Source organism: Columba livia, chromosome 9, assembly GCF_036013475.1.
Source record: "Columba livia isolate bColLiv1 breed racing homer chromosome 9, bColLiv1.pat.W.v2, whole genome shotgun sequence".
In the NCBI taxonomy this organism is placed as follows: domain Eukaryota; kingdom Metazoa; phylum Chordata; class Aves; order Columbiformes; family Columbidae; genus Columba; species Columba livia.
The window spans coordinates 805,421-822,853 of NC_088610.1; the positions used below are offsets into that span (position 1 = coordinate 805,421).

At 47.0% G+C, this 17,433-nt stretch overlaps 1 long non-coding RNA gene across 1 annotated transcript in view; it reads left to right on the forward strand.

Annotated features, from left to right (window-relative positions):
- Positions 1–9,703: 9,703 nt before the first annotated feature.
- LOC110362372 (uncharacterized) overlaps positions 9,704–17,433 on the forward strand; it is a 63,540-nt gene continuing 55,810 nt past the window's right edge. The window contains exon 1 of the long non-coding RNA XR_002419699.2: positions 9,704–10,017. This is a non-coding gene — a long non-coding RNA (uncharacterized LOC110362372). The remainder of the gene's footprint in view (positions 10,018–17,433) is intronic.

Here is a 17,433-nt window from a genome sequence, read left to right on the forward strand (position 1 = left end):
GTTTGCACCGGCGTCTCTGGGCCGTTGGGTGTGCAGACGCGGGGTTCGGCACTGGAGAGGCCGGCGGCGCGGGCTGGAGCGGTGAGCGGTTTCTGTCCGCGGGTGCAGGTGTCGCGGGAGGGCGGGGGTGTCCACGTGCTGACAGACGCGCTCGGGTGCAGGCGCTGTGCTGAGCCTGGCGCCGTCCCTGCCCCGCTCCTGGAGCAGCACCCCTGTCACCTCCCTGAGCTGCGCTCCTGAGCGCTCCTGACCACGTCCCCAGCTCGGCACGGCTCGGCGGCAGCACGGCCACGGGGCTCGGGGGCCTGGGCCACTTACCGCTTCTCTGGCCAGCTGTTTGCACGGGTGCGTTACATCCTGACCTGGAATCCACCTGCAGAGCTCAGCAGCGATGGATCATTGTTAGGGAAAGTGAAGGCTGTGCCCTGCAGGGATGAAGTATTTCTGTACCTCTGTAGCTGCATGTAATGAAAATGTGAGTCTGTGGAGCTATTAGGGTTAAAAAGAAATGAATGATGCCACAAACTTGGTGAGCTGGTTGCTTCGCTTGCAGTTGCACAGCGAGGATTTTCCACAGCAGCTGAAGCGGGACAGTCTCTTTTCTGGCGGTCAGCGTTTCCGACTGCTGCCGCTTTGATACAGTGATTCTCATTTGGTTTAAGTGCTGACTTGTCTTTGCTCCCCACATCAAATCACTGAAATCATATGAGAATCACATGCCGGAGCTGCAGAGGAAACCCACGTCAGTTATTTTGCATGGCCTTTAAAGCCGCCTTTGAATTCTGTCTGCGGACAGCAGCGGCTGGCGGGTGCCCACCCACCCTCCCAATGCACCCGGCTCTTCTGCGCGGTTTTACTCTCTAACCCCGTAGCTCCACACAAGAGCCTGTTTTCTTAGCTCCTCTTTACTGCAAGCTGGAAAGAGTTCCGGAATGGGAGCAGGTGGGACAGGGAGGCGGGAGCTGCCAGGTGAAGAGATGGGGAGAGACCTCAGCCTGCGGCCCCGCGGGAGCGGAGCGGCTCCCGCTCACAGGGGGCATTCGCAAAGGCTGTGGGGGTGGCACGCAGAGTCACAGGATCATTTTGGTTGGAAGAAACCCTCAGGATCATCGAGTCCAACCATAACCACTCCTGGCACTGCCCCATGTCCCTGAGAACCTCATCTCCGTGCCTGTTCAACCCCCCAGGGATGGTGACTCCAGCACTGCCCTGGGCAGCCTGTCCCAGTGCTAGAGCAAAGCACCCGGACAGACGGACTTTCCATTCACCATCCTTGTCTTCCCGGTGTAGTGAGGGCACCGCGGCCACTCTGAGGGTACAGACATGGAACGGGCAAGTCCGGAGGGTTTTGGGCATCTCGCTGGCTCTGGGTGTTCCGTGCTGTCTCGAGCATGGTACAGTTTCTGTTGATCTTGGTCTGGACCTAAAGAGGAATTGCTAGGTATTCTCACGGTATTTGTGCTCTTTATCTACTTACAATATGCGCGAAAACATTCAATGATCAGTTTTTATTTTGCAGCTTTAAAATCAACACTCTAGAATTCAGCTCCTCTTTGTGTTTTCCTTTCACACTCTTTCTTGATGTCCCTACTGTATTTTTGTCTGCTACTTGAGATCTTTCAGTTTAAATAAATGATTGAAAATATAACCGTCAGCATCAGTTCCTGGAGACATGATTTGCTCTGGGGATCCAAAGAAAGGTCTTGAATCTAAAAGCTTCTCCCAGTGTTCCTCCTCATTTCCAACTTTTCCTGCCCCACTTTGTCACAGACGGGACAGCTCCACAGGCCACCCCCTCCGGGAGGTTTTGTTGTGGTGTTGTTGTTGTTTTCTAAATACTTTGTTTTTAAAACAAATTTCTTTTTGCAGCTGATTAGTGGGGAAACTGTACCCTCCACCAGAACAGACCTGGATGGCTCCGAGTAACCCGCTCATGTCTTTGTTAATTGTTGGTGTCCGCTCTGTTTCAGGTGTGACCCTAAGGCGCAGGGAGCACCTGTTATTCCCAGGCCCAGTTAATTGCTCCTGGCGATGCTGTTTGATGACCCAAGGTTTATTGGCTTTCCTCCAAGCTTGCTCAGCCAACACCGCTGATCAGAACAGCCCGTGGAGCGGGGCTGTGACTCAGGCACTGTCACATCTCATTTAATTTCTGAGGCTTAACAGGATTTGTCAGGCCGAGTCATTTTCACCACGATGAGTGACAGTCACGAAGGATATAGAGAAGGGCTCATTAGAGCAGCAAATTCAGAGTTATGCATAAAGAAGCAATAACTGGTCCCACTAAATTCCCCCAGCACTTTGACACCAAATAGCTCTCCTAATTGAACGCTGGAAGGGAGCAGCTTTTCCTCGTCTTTCCAAGCAGAAGATGATCAAATGTCCACCGGGCAGGACTGGGCAATTATCCTCCAGCCCAGCGCCGTCCCACGCGGACGTGCTCCCCAGCGCAGGGACACAGCGGGGTCTCTTTCTTCCCTGTGGCAGCTGTAGACGTTTTTGTGTTTTCCCAACCTGAGTGCAGGTTGTTATCGAAAATGAGACCAAGGATTGATGACGATGATGCCCCCAGCTCTTGGGAGTACACGTCAGCACGCAAACCATGGCAGAACTCTGTATGCATGGTCTTCTGAGGCTGTAAGTACCCGTCCTGTGTCCAACAGGCTCTTGGGCTGGGGTTCAGCTCCATCTGCAGTTGCGGGTGAGTGTGTCATATCTGTGACAGGATTCTTCTCACATGTGGCTGTAATGGAACAAATCTTCAAGCTGAGTGTTTCACACCCTGTTTTTTATAGATTGTGCAAAGGTACCTCCCAAGTCCATGAATGAAGTAAAGGGCAGATTCTTCCTGCATTGCCCACATCCCTGTTGTCTCATTCATACTGTTCCACAGCAGCAGGTCCCGCCGGGGAGCGACGCGCGGTTGGAAGCGGAGGGTCCCTGGGAAGGCAGGCACAGCGTCGTTGGACTGTTGTCAGCGTGGAAGGGCTGTCACCACGCTGCTCTTCAGCTTCTCTTAGTTCTGCAATGAGCGCCTCTGGGCCAGGCAGCGTTTCCTGCGCAGGGGACGTTTCCCTGTCTGCATTTCCTGAGCAGCTCCCGCTTCTTATCGCTGTTGTCACAGGAAAGAGCTGGGAAGAGCAGAGAAGTGCCCTATTGCAAACGCATCACAGAGGCACATCGGGTGATGGTATCGAAATACTTGTTATGGAGGAAAAAGCCTTTCTCCCAACACAAAGACGTTCCTTAAACTGACCTTTACTTCTCCAAGCTGATTTGGGGAGAAGAAACCAGTCTACAGTCAAAAAAAGAGGGAGTGTGGGTATTTTGACACATCTAATTTAATGTTTTTGAAGTTTTTATTTTTAAATCAGACTGGTTTGCTTGGCTTGTAGCGCTTCTAATTTTTCATAATTTCAACAAATGAAAAGTAACGTTAGAATAGAAAGAACAGCGTCTGTCACCTCATGCTCCTTAAATCAGATTAGCGGTTCATTTTGGTTGCAGAGCTCCCCCTGCGCTGTATTTGTCAGCTGCTCTCGCGAGCTGGAGCTGTGTCTGAAGGGTGCACTGGTGGCTAGGGCTGTCTGGCAGCTCTTTGTCAATCTGACTGCAGTTTGTTGATTCAGAGAGTTAATAAATAGCTCGAAATCATTCTACAAGATCTTCCTGACATGTCGTTAGCAGAGCCGAGAAGAAAGGTGGGAACTGCAGTGCCACTATTGGCATTTAAAAGGCTAAAACTACGAAAACCCAACGCTATTAATTTTTGTTGAAGCACGCTTCCTGTGTCTGAAATACTCATTTCTGTGTTGCTCATTTTCTAAAAAACCTTCATCTTTAACAATATGGTGAATATTGTTGGGAGTGGGGTGAGCTGGATCACTTCCCAGTGCGTTTGAAAATAGCGGGAGATGCGTTTTGTATCGCAAACCTCTCTGGAGATCGGCGCTCCCGGCGCAGGTCCTCGCCGTCCCTCTCCTTTCAGGCAGGTCTTTTGTTCCTGCTCTGCTGCTGCTAAAATGCACCTTCCCCAAAGTTCACAAATAACATGGTCTGTCTGAAAGGCGGCTGCTTCTTCATTTGGGGAACGCTGCTAATTAATCCGGATGTGCTCGTCACAGCCATAAATCCGCGCTTGCTGACACGCGCTGTCACTGGTAAGTCATTTCGGTGACAGAAATCGGTTTCATGTCATTTCACGTGGCGCAATGTGGCACCTGAAGCGCGACAGCCCAGCTGCTCTCTGGAGATAGAAGGGACAGAGGCATTTCTCATTTTTATTTAATTTGTTTTAAATGTAGAAACGCAGGTAAAACAGCTTTACAATTCAATACCATTCTTCCGCGTTGTTCCAGCGTCGCAGGCAGCATTGCTGGATTTCGTGTCTTGTTTTTGTTCAAGGGAGCACGGGAGGCCAATGACTGCTGGCTAATTAGAGACCCCATTTGGCTGCGTGTTTTGTTTTATCTGACTGTTTGGAGACTGTAATTAGCTATCAAGCCAGAATAAAGCTGCGTATCTCCAGCCATGCTTCATCAAAAAATGTGCCTTGGTTGCTATTTAGCGTTGGTTTTATCCGGAGGTTGTCTACATAGTGCAATTTGAGTATCTCCAGGGTTTACCCCCTCTACTATTTATTTGTTTGTCAAATCTCAGGTTGACCGCGCGGTTCGTGGTGCCCACGGTGGCTCCAGGAGCAGCAGCAGAGAAGGACAATGCGAGTTCTCCTTGCTTTGCATCGGCCGGCTGCTGTTTAACTTTGCCTTTTCTAATCAGCGAGCTTTCTGGCAGCTTTATTCTTGATGTTATATAAACCAGACATGTTTCTGCTGGGGAAATGAAACGGACGTACCCTCAGTACGCTCACGCTATAGCAAGAACCGAATGGGGAATCTGTTGCTGGCTGCAGCAGGACCAGGCCCCAGCTCCGCACTAATGAATTTTTTCAACAAAAATGCAGCTGAAAGGTGAATTTCACGGGTTTACATAAAGATGTATCTTTCTAGTATTAGACAAAATACAGGATGTTCAATAAGCAACTAGTTCTTCACTGATTTTACAGCCCAAACTGTTTTGGGACAGCCCGTTAGTCACTCTGTGTGCACGACGATGGAAATCTGCTGCAAGGCCCTCATCGGAAAGGCAGTTGAACGTGTCAGTGTGGCGGGATAATTCATCTTATACAGCTTGATTAGAACCAGTTTCCTAGACAGAAAACAACTTTCCTGAAAAGCCTCAGCGTATTGTAGCGTGTCCCGCCATCTCCAAGGGAGCAGGTTTTCTCTCTGTGCCGCGAGCACCGCGCCAGAGGCGGCAGATGCCGTTGCAGGGGGTGTCCCTGAGCACTCCTGTCCAACGTTCCTGCTGTGACCGAACGTTCCTGCTGTGACCGAATGTTCCTGCTGTGACCGAACGCTGCCCTCGCGTCTTTTCCGTCTGCGGTCAGCATGTTACAGCACCGCCTTCACCCACGCTGCTAGGAAAAAGAAAACAGTGTAAGAAAACAAGTGAACGTGGGACACTTTGTGCAAGACCTGTTATTCTCCATGCCCGTTCTGTTGGCGTTCTGGAGACATGTGTAACATGTAACTCCCTTATCTGCTGAGTTCACCCACTACTGCCTCCAACTTCCCTAAAACCTTGCCTGATGGAATATTTAACTACAGGCATGTCTTGGCTTATGTGTTTGAGCTTTCTGTTTTCTATTAATGCTTTTTCCTTGTGGTTCTGTTTCCACAGCTGACTCCTCTTCCGAGGATGCACCTGCAGTTCCTGAGGTTTCTGTACAGCACCTTCGTCCACTTCTCTCTCACATCTTAATTCTTCTGTCATTTATTTTCTAAATGCATTTTTAGTCCTCGGATTTTCTCCCCTGTGAGCTCTGTCAGAGCTCATTTCACACCTAAATAACTTCTACGAGGTATCCTTTAATGGCTAGCGTGTGTCCCACAGCTCCTACATCCAGCTGGCTGTGTTTTCTCCTCCACTTACGGAGCTACGTTGCCTCCCTGTTTTAGTGAATACCATGATTTCTCCCCGTTCTTTGCTATTTTTTACATTGAGAAGAAGAAAGGATAAAACTCGGACAAACTCGTGTGTTATTGCTAATTCTTCCTTCGCTTCTCTAGTTCCTGGACTCCCCTGTTGCTGTTTCCCCCTTTGCCTGCGCAGCGGCACATTCTTCACCATTATATTCCTTTGAAAATGTTGAAGTTTTTGCAGTTTTAACAACTTTGTTTTCTTAATCCTTGCAGATTTCCCCTAAGGAGATCGCAAGGTTGCTTGTAGTCATGGAAATGAAAAATACTTCTTCAAATACACGAAGTTTAACTTCTTATCACGAAGCTGTGTGTCAGTTCAGGAGCTGATCTGACAGGATGTTAAAATACTGCAGAAGACGTGGTGGCCACGGCCTGTGCCGCTGCGTGCGTTTGCACAGAGCGCCTGGATGCCGCGGGAATTGTCACACCTTCTGCTGCCAGAACTGGGGTTTGGAAGGCAAAATGTGAAGAAAAAGAAGCCGAAGGTCAGAAGTAGAAGCGGCCGAGCCTCAGCCTGGGTGCTAACAGCCCTGCTGTTCAGCTGCTCCCGAATTCAACGCTGTGTTGTGCAAGGAGCAGTTCAATAGAGTTTGAAAAGCCAAGCTAGAACCAGGTATTTTGAGGGATTCGGAGCCCGTTCCTCTAGTAAAGAAACCTTTACAATTAACACTTTTGTCTCCTGCCTCTATAGCATGTGCTTCGTAAATATCTCTATAGCCTATGCTTCGTAAATATCTCTATAGCCTCTGCTGAACCTCAAGGAAAGGAGCAGAAGCACTAAACCCGAGTCTGTGGTTTCTTCTGGTTTAGCTCAGTTTGGGGGTGAAAAGCCAGCACTGCCTCGTTACCATCCTGAGACCTGTCACAGAGAAACCCCAGGGAGATCTCAACAAGCCTCCGTCTCCACAGCAAATAAGAACACTTGATGGCACTTAAAGCTCGACCTAGGTTGTATCAAATGCCTCCAATATGTGTCAGTCGGTAAGCCCAAAGCCTCTCATTACCAGAAGCGCTAACGGCCTCAAGTGCGTGACAAACCAGGATCCCATGGGTGTGGGGAGGACCGTGTGCCGCAAGAACAACTCTTGGTCCCGGGGCCATGACCTGCCCGCAGCCCCGCACGCCCCCAGGAGAACAGAGAGCGGTCAGGGCTCCGCTTCTCCCTCAGCACCCGCCAAGGAACACCCACGATCCACGAACAACCGCGCTGCTCCGGCTCCCCGGAAACAACCTGAAACCGCTGGCCGGACAAAAGGGAACAATAAGACAGAGAGCAGCAGTCGGCAAACACAGCCCGCCTCGTGGTTCCTTAGTTGTAATTACTGCTCCAAGCAAATCCGCGGTGTTGAAAATCGAGACCTCAGCGGCCTCACAGCTGCATGTAGCAAGAGAGGCTTTATTTTAAGAAGGGCATGCTTACTTGTTTCTAATGTGTTTTAGAGGTTATAAGAGTCTCTAGACAATAATAATATTTCAAAATGCACTATGAATGGCAAAAAAGGGAAATTTTTCACTTTAAACTTAATAAAACCCGAGAATATCTTAATAAAAATGGGTATATAAGGCAGCAGACTGTGCTCCTTTGCTAACATTCTAGTTCACTCTATAATGAAGCACATTTCCCTTTATTCAAATTCCTGCTTCAGTGTAACAGGGATCTGATGGAGAACAATACGTATACAGAGGGTTATTTTTGTTAGAAATAACAGTTTAAGAAAACATGCTTTTAAGACATTAAAACTGAAAATATTTGTAGCACTGCTTACTTTCTAATTAAAATATATTTTTTGTTAAAGAGCATTTCAATAGCGATTTTGTCTGTTTGGAATAAAAAAACCATGAGGCCGAAACATTTCTAGTAGGCCATTTGAGTTTGACTCTTAGAATTAGCATAAAAGTAGAACAACTGGGAACACTTTGTGCAGCTGGAGGTGTAAGTTCATATTGCGGATGTATTCATTTGTTTAACGTCAGCAAGTCCAAACGAGTGGTGTCCCGGCTTCAAAGAGCGCGGTGCCCGGGCGGGTAGATCCGCGCGTGTCTGTTCCATCATCGGTTCCCCAAAACCTGATCCCGTGTGTCAACGCAGCTTGTGCAACACTGTCATGTGTATTTATCTTTGGGCCAAGCAATTACTTCAGGAGTAATGCAGATGACAGCTAAGTTATTTACAATTACATAGCACACTGGTTGAGTTTACAGCTGTGCCTTGATGTTCCATTCAATCTGTACACCCAGTAAATGGGTTTTCTTCAGACCTCTCTACGGCAAGAGCGACCAAAGGCTGAGGCATGTCCCTGTTCTGTTTTGAGGTCTCACATCACAGAGAAGGTGCTTCGCTTGACGACGCGGGTTGTTTTCACAGCCGTTCGGCACAACGCCACTAACGATGTCCAAGCACAGCAACTACTGGGAGCAATTCCGAAACATCCCTGTGGGTACCGGGATTAAGGAAGCAGCGATCAGACGAAGTTGTTACTGCAACGGTCTGTGATACCCAAAACATTTGTTTTAGTGCAATTCAGATAAGCTAGCGGCAATAAAATTAAGGATCCTGTGGTGATCTAATGAGGAAAAGTGTGAGAAGACCTGACTAATAACGAATGGAAATTGCATGTTTTGTGAAGAGCAGTTAGCACTCCAGCTCGTGCACACTCCAGTTTTCTGTGTATTTGTTAGTAGAATACATTAATAGACCGTCATGATAAAATGCTGCAATTTATTCCGCTTATAAGCTTTATCTTTGCGGCAGGAAGGCTGCAGTTCTGGGGCACGATTCATCCTCGTTTTCCATTTATCCTGTGCTACAGACAGACCAGTGCATAAGCAGATTCCTGCACAGGGGACGGAAAAGACAGCTACGGAAATCTAACCTCCCCCTTTAATCCTACACGTATACATTGTGGATTTGCCGTCATCCCCCAGCAGGTATGCAGCGCGGGGTCCCATTCGGTGTGTGTGGTACTCTGGGTTTACACCAGAGAACTGAGCCCAGGAGCCGCTCCGGTGTGATTTGACGTGAGGTTGGTGCTGCCACACCGTGTCCCTCCCGGCAGACCTGCGCTGGGGAAGCGTTATCTCCCCGTGTAATTAATGAAAGGTAACTATTTACCAGTGTATTGGGATAAATGCACATGAACTGTCGCTTTTGTCAGATTTACTCGTCTGGAGGAGGAAAGTTTCAAAAACCAGAGGAAAACCCAAGTAAATTTTTAGATGGCGAGGTAGTGAAAAACAACATTGGTGTTTATGAAATTTATCTTACAAGATATCCATGTTGTTGTGAGTTGAAGTTGAGGTGGATTTATGAGCTTTATTCAGGTGGGTATTTGTGATCATTCTGTTTCTGTCCAACAGCAGCCAGGGCTCTCTTGCTCTGACCGGGTGTCACACGACTCGCAGACACGCAGGACCGGCAGGTTAGCTGTTAGCAGGTCTCCGTGCTCTCCAGTAACAGCTTCAGCGCCGTCAGACCCTCCCACGCGGCTCGCGCTCCCACTTTGCGCACGAACACACCGCCCGCGCCGGCCCGGGCCCTGCCCGGCCGCAGCACGCACGGCGGGGGCGGGAGCACGCGGGAATGCCGCGTTCTGATTGGCCCGGGCTCCCGCGGCGCCTGGCCATTGGTGCTCGCGGCCGCCTTTCTGGAAGGTTCGGTGAGGTCGCTGCTCTGGCGCAGGTTGCTGCTCCGCCCGGGATGGCGGCGGCGGGGCCGTGGGCCGCTGGTTACCCGGAGGCGCTGGTCGCCCCTGCCCTCGGGAGCCAGGCCTGCAGGCTCAGCCGTGTGCTGCTGTGAGGAGCGCGGGTGCGGGCAGTGACAAGAGCCCGGCTCCGGCGTGGCTGCCTGCCTCCTCATCCACAGGCACCTTCGCTGCTGAAGAGCAGAGACAGAGCACGCCAGCTCCAACAGCTGGAGTTTCTTACCACTGAATGGTCACAAAAAGTGGACCACCCTTGAGGATTGCTACTCCAGGTAATGAAAATTCTGGTTGTGCAGAGCCTGTTGTGTTCTTTACCCGTCCTGTGCACGCCCCAAACTGCTGTTTCAGTGACGGCAAAATGCAGGGGGTTCTGTCAATATAACTGCGTTTCTGTGGGACTATCTTAATATTTTATTCATTAATTGCAATTTTAAAAATTTCAGTTCCTGTCAATTACGGGAGAATGATGCTATAGTTATTTTGTGTAAGTTACACATAAGTCTCATTTGACTTAGAACAGCAGTCCCTGCCAGTTAAAGCAGGTGATAAGAGAATTGGAGACCTTGCTGTGAAATCTAGGTGCAGCTTTCCATGAAATAAAAGAGTTGTGATCTTTGGACAAGGGAAACAAGTGGGACCATATCAGTGCGGGCTCCTTTCCCGTGTTGAGATAACCGGGGCTATCGAGCATCCTCATCCAGAGCCGGTACAGCTGTTTTCATCCTCAGCTGCTTCCCATGCCCTTCTGCCGGTAGTGATTCTAACGTCTGAGACATCGCTGGCTTCAGCTGGCACTACTGATGGCTGAATCTGCGGTGGAGAAAAGCAGCCAAATGTTCTATCCTGTTAAAATAATTTTGCTTTGAATGATGTTATTAAAGCTGCGTTTGGAGCAGGGACATGGTGGTGAACCTGGCTGGGCCTCTTGAAGTGCTGCTGCTGTTAGTGAGTAACAGGCTTTTCATTCCTAAACGCTGCTGGAGAACTGGACGAGGACAGGCTGCCCATGGGGAAAGGCTCCTGGGTGCCTCTTCCCTCCCTGCGCTGTGGGGGTGCTTATTTTGCATGTTTGCCAACTCAAGAATGTATATTTAGCTGTCATTCAGAGTAATTGTGTAACTAACACAATTTTAGCTGTGTTCCTTCTGCAGAAAAAGTGTTTAACATAAACGCATGAACAGAAGTAGAAGCATTGAGCTTTCTTGCTGACGGTTTCTGATTATTTTGGAAAGTAGGACCTGTAGGAAATAGCAGATTGTTGCTGTAACTGTGGGAAGCTTGGACTCTGTAGCGGAGGTGCCGACGTCTGCGCGGCTTTGCCGTTTTCCCTGCAGGTCGTGGCTGCACGTCGCCCAGAGCGGTGTGGTTGTGTCCCGCAGGTTCGGTCCAGCCCGCGGCCCTGGACGCACCACTTGGGGACAGCTTTTCCTTCTTTGCTGTTCTCGCACTTTTTACATTAATCACCTGAGACATTCCACAAAGCAATGTGCAAAGTTAGGCTATTACAGTGAATGTTAAAGAAAATACTGGAAGCATTTCTGGGAGAATTTATTTATTTATTTATTTTTAATATCAGAACCTTCCCTTGAAACAAGAATTGCGTGTACTCAGCCAGGAGAACCAGGAAAGTCATGTGTGATCTTGCATCAAAAGACTAATTCTAAGTATCTTGAAATGGAGATAATAAATTGCTAGGGAGTAACATTAATCCTAAGCAAAAGAAATACTTGAAGTTATTTGCTGTAAGAATTGGAAATAAATGGAATGAAGGGGCTATGTCCGTTTAAATGCAACGCTGGGGATTCTTTGCTTACATCTACAATAGAATGTGCTGGAAAAACTGTGCTGCCCACGTAGTGTGAATATCAGCGCTTTGGAAAAGAGGCCGATCACCAGCAATTGACACCGTGGTGTTCATCTGTGTGCGTTCACCAGCAGCTTTAACAGCAGATAAAGGTATAGACAGGATGATATCCAAATGTGCATTCTGTTTGCCAGTTACTGTGCACAGTCCCTGCTCCGCTACAGCAGAATCCAGCCTGCTCTACCAAAATACCATAGAACTGTAATAACACAAAAGACCTTGCAGGACTTGAAAACTGACTAAATAATTATAGATCTGTTGGAAATGGTATTGTTTGTACAGTATCATACCACAGATTTACTGCTTCTACTTTACTGCGCAATACTTGGTGAACTTTGAAAAATTATATATTTAAATTTCATCAAATGAAAATTGTGGACACAGAAAACTTACACACTGTGCACTTCTAATGAGCTAATGCAATTTCAACCCCACCACAACTTATATATTTCCCCGTCTGCAGTCTAATTCATGGCTTTCCGCCATAATGAAATAACTAAGGAGTATATATGAAAAAACCAAGCTCCAAATACGGAAAATGAAGTTGCGGAGACATACGAAGGGCTCGGTGAGGCTGTAACTGCTGCACGTTCTGCTGAGGAGGTGTGCCAACGAGCTCTTGTCACGGTGGTGGTGTGGGGACAAACCGGAGGGAGACTGAGAGCAGGAACAACCGAGATGGGACCTGGAAGGGGAAGGAAGATAAATTGCTGTTCTGGAGAGTTCGCTTTGTGTTTTGTTTGTGGGGTTTGGTTGGTTTCGTGTGTTTTGTTTGGTTTTTCGATCTGTTGTGCACTGGCACAGTGCTGCGGTGCTTGTGCTGTCAATGCTGCAGGAAACTATCCAAAGAGAAACTTCTTAATGTTGGCTTGGACACATGGAGAACACAACTAATATGAATGAATGTAACACCTGTGCTTTCTGTCAGCCGTCTTAAGGGCTTAATTTTTCATGTTTGTGGTAGATCTTACACAGCAAAATGTAAAAGCTGTGCCGAATAGTAATCTGTTATACTATTATCCTATTTAATATAATTTACTTACTAGAATAAAATGATCCCCCTCCCAAAGTCTTATCTACTTGAAAGGAATACAATTATAGAACGTTTAAACATGGGTTCTAAAGTACATAGTAAAGATTTAATTCCTTAAGTATTAACGCCCGAATACAATCTGACTATTTTTCTGGGAGGGCTCTCATTGCGAGCGGTAACAGTGAGGCTTTTGTGGCAGCAGTCACTCGTTGGGTCGTGGTGAAGAAGAGAGACCAGCTCCCTCCTCGTTGTGCTCTCTCTGCTGCTCTGGGGTAGCAGGGACGTGTTTCTGCATTCTGGAATTTAGGGGAAAAAAGGCTTTTTGTGGATGACGTCGGTGTATCCCACAGTGACCGTTGGTGATGCTCAGGCGTGGTGCGGTGGTTTGGCCGTGCAGGTGGTGCTGAGCAGAGCCCCGGGGGCTGCGCTCGGCTGGAACCGGCGGGTGCCCAGGGGTGAGCGGAGCTCTCTGGCTCTGCAGCCTGACTGACGGCTCATTAGCGGTAGCGGAACTGGGCAATTAATAGGACTTTCAGTCTGGCTCCTCATCAATATTTATGAACACACATGCTTTTTTGGTAACTTGGTGTGGATTTTTATTAACCAAAAATACCTGACTCCAAGTGAAAATATTTGAAATAAACAACATGAAATATTCACGGTCTCTGCACGGTGGGGCTGAGCTGCCCGAGAACCTGTCAGAATTCATAGGCTGCCTGAGTCTTTTGAGTCTGCTGTGGATTTACTGTCAAACTTACCCTTATCCACAGCCTCTGTAATTAAAGTGCATTTCCAAGTTTTCGGAATTCTCCTTGTCCATTTCCTTTCATACTCTCTTAGTTTGTCTCTCGATATTACTCTTTTTGTGCAGCTTTGAAAGACGAAGCATTCTCGAGTTCCGAACTTCTCAGACATCAGATGGATTTCCCACTGATGTTCTGGGCACAATGGCGATATATAGAGTTTTAATAAAAGGGTGGAGAAAGGGAAATAATAACTTAGTAATTTTCTGATAAGAAATGCAGATTCTGTGACTTTGTAGGTAAGATATTAATAAACCATTTTCTCCACTTGCCTGGCGTGAAATGATAATATTAATCTGTAAATATCATGTTGTGCAAGTCCTTACCAAGAGCACATGCAAAGAGGGCAAGGTAGAATTTTACAGCTGCTTCAGTTTCTTTGTGATGACTAAGATTTCATTCTTGGTTTTCCAAGCGGAAGCAGCTGTTGTCTGTTCTGTCCCTGGCCAGTGTGACTACAGCAGCGCGGACTGCGTTGTGTGGTGTGCTGTACCCGGTGGGCGCCAGCAGGGCAGGGCAGCGGCAGCGGGGCTGTGGAGCTGGAAGGACCGGCGCTGTGCGGTGAACGCTGCCTTCCTCACTGGAACAAAAGTCCTCCCAAGAGAAGTTTAGGCGTTTGAATTTTTGTATTTTATTTAATTCAAATGTTACTTGCAAAGGTCAATTTATATTCTGCAGGGCTTGTACTAGCTCTCTGCATCCATGCAAGAGTCACTCTGAAAATGAATTAGCTTTTTTGTTCACATTGTTACTAAAAAACCAGCAACTAACTCTCAATTTTCTCCATGAGGCAACATAAATAAGATTTCCAAAGTGCCAAAATTGGATTGAGAAGAGATTCCCAGTGGTGTTATGTGCTTCCAGTACACTGCTGCCCCAGTCCTTTCACAGATACTGTGAGAAGTGATTGCTGATAAAAATAGTTCCATGTTACAGGTATTTTTTCCAAGGACATGTGTGCCATTTTCTGGCACTGTAGCTTAATTTGAATTGTAAAAAGCAGCACAAAAGTGAAGCTATGGAAAATAAATTCCTTAAAGAACAATAGGTCCTTATCCACTTTTGGGGTTGGTTTTTTTATTTGCTGGCTTTAGACCTGAATTGATCTACTTTCCTCTTTGTTTTAAAGAATTTGGATATGGTGAAGCGAAGAACAGAAGTGGGGGCTTGTGTGCGAAGGCTTTTGCCAGAGAATGGCGGTGAGGCCTAAGAGTTGTTGGGAAGAGCTGGGCTTAAAACGCCGGCTGTGGGACAATGGTCTCGCTGTTCTGGGGGAACAAAAGGCAGCAGAGAGGTCAGTGCTTCAGAGGCGGAAATAGTTTCATTTTCTCCTTTGGCAATTACTGAGAGTGGTAATGGCATGATAATGAAGTCGCACTGTTCTCTTGCAGTGCAACACCGCCCTAATTATGTTCATTCATTAGATTGAGTATCTTGATCATAATTATCACAGGCTATTGTTTAGGATATTGGTTTTTGTTCTGAGATGTGCAGATATTTGTGGGCTGACATGCTATTAAAAAAAGTCCTGCAAATTAGCTCAGAATAGCAAATTAAGTTACCAGGGGGCTTATATTTATTACAGAGAAATCTGAAATACCAATGTAATTTTATTTTCCAGATCCACAAATGAAGGCAAATATTAAAAAACTTACTTTTAAGAAGCCTTTTATTAAATTTGGATTAGAAGGGTTATTAATTCTGGGAAATTTAATGAGAAAATACTATGCACCACATTCTTGCTAAGAATAAAACCCCATGCTATTGATATAATAAAATATTTTTTGTCATTTTTTAGATAATCAAATGTTTATTTACCAGTCAGCTGTTATTAAATGGTGCTCAACAATGCATTCGAAGTATTCAGCATCCTGCAGGGCTCATCTTCGTGTTGCAGGACAATAAGTACTGGTGTCAAAAACAGCGTAACCTGGACAGTACAACTGCCTGTTTTGAGGGATTTGGTCTATAGGGTAGATACGGAGGAAGCTTTTCGTTCTCCTAACGCGCTGTCATAGCTGAAGTAGCACCAGATTAATGGAGCAGATACTCTCAAGTCTGTTCATGTTTTAGTTAGAATGTCAAATAAGTGCGTAGATGCCTGCTGGAATTTCATAGAGCTGGCCGTTACCATGGAGACACTGGAGCAGCCCCAGAGCTGTGCGAATTCCGAGCACTCCTTTTTCCGCTCCTTGCGGGAGGGTTTGCTCTGGTAAGGAACTTGTGCTGCCGCTGTTGCTGCTCCCCCGGCTCGTCACTGAAGCAGTACAGCTCCTGGGCGCGGGTACTCTGCTGCGGGCAATTATAGTCAGGTTTCTCTACATCTGCTGTCCTGGGTTGGTATTTTCACACAACGGTGACGGTTGGCCTAAACATTAATCAGTTGTATCATTCATTTTAAATAATTTGGGGTGCTGCAAGTTCTTACGTTGTGACAAAACACCCTCTTTTTAGACTGCTGGTATATATGAATGTGCCTGTCTTTCCACTGTAGGGAGTTGGCTCTTGATGGTGGAAAAAAAAAAATCTCTGTAGAGCAGGTAATGGGGATAGAAAGAAGTTAGAAGGGGAGGATGCCAGGAACCTTGTAGAGTTCATGGCTAGTGTGCTTTTCATGTCAGAGTCCCCAAGAGATTCAACAGGAGGAAATACTTATTTGGAATGTGCAGAGAATTAGTATAGTGAGCAGAAGAGCTGCCGAAGGTGTGTAGGAAGATGTGAAGCAGTGTCGGGACGCGTGCTGGAATTGTGAACGCTGCTCGCCCGGCTCCTCTGCCGCCTGCAGCGCTCAGGAGGTTGCTGAGCAGGGCTGTCATTTCTTCAGTCTTTTGTCGGTTGGACTGCCGGTTTCCTGAGCAGCATCCCCTGTAGCTGCAGCCGGGTGAGGCTGGATCGGAAGGTGTCCAGCAGCAGGCACAGCTGCTGCACAGGCTGGCCCCAGCGGCTCGGGAGCGCCTCATGCACCAGGGCATCCCCAGCTGTGACGGCCACAGCTGCTGGCAGCCGAACCACAGGCCTTGGGATCGGCCTTGTGGCTGTTGGTGCAAGGAGTAGCTTTGTCAGACCTGTTGGTTTTCATTTCAGTGGGGTGTTTGTTCATTTAAATGGTATTTCACTAGCAAAAGTACTGACATCTGAATTGAGTGATTGAATGCAAACTGTAGAGCACATGATAGAATATTACTAAATACAGTGACTGAGGTTGGTATTGTTACTATTTATGGAAATATTTATTCTCACCCCAGTAAAAAGTTGCTGAAATCCTGCTGTTCGTCCCTGATTCGTCTGACCGTGGATTCATCTGAGCTCCCTTAGCTGGTGTCCACTGAACAGGCAGATCATCGTGCTTCATATCCCTCCTGTTGACCATGAGACTGTATTCATTATAACGTAAGTAATAGAGCAGAAGGAGTTTGGTTGGTGGAAGACCTGTATATGTGTCAGCCCTCATGGGGCGGCGGGGGGAACACAGCCAAAAACCCAAGTCTGGTTTTATGCCTCTCAAGGAGACAGTATTAATATTACTTCAAATGTAAACCAGACAGAATTCTAATGTGTCCCTGGGTAAATGATGCTGCTCTGAAATATGTTCTAGAACAGCTGATTGGTTATTATGGAAAATACTTTTCCATAAGGACCCGTAATTTTAAAAAGCATTATCACTGGGAATAATAGTGCGCTGTAGTTGGTAAATGATTTCCTATTAACCCTCGCTATTCGGTTCGTGTTTTGTGAAATTACAAAAACTTTCAGTCTCTTCGTTTTGAAACACTAATGAGATCTGAATTGATAGCCCTGTTCATACACTGATAACAACAAATGCTGCTTTTATAAGCTGTGAGTGAAGGGAGATTACTGTTACTGGTTTCTCATTAATGAAAGGTTTTTATCTACGTGCTGTATTACTCAGGTGTAGCTCATTGTCCATTTCCATCTGCTGACTTAAAATATGATATATAACTTGTTATTTATTTGAAAATGCATGACT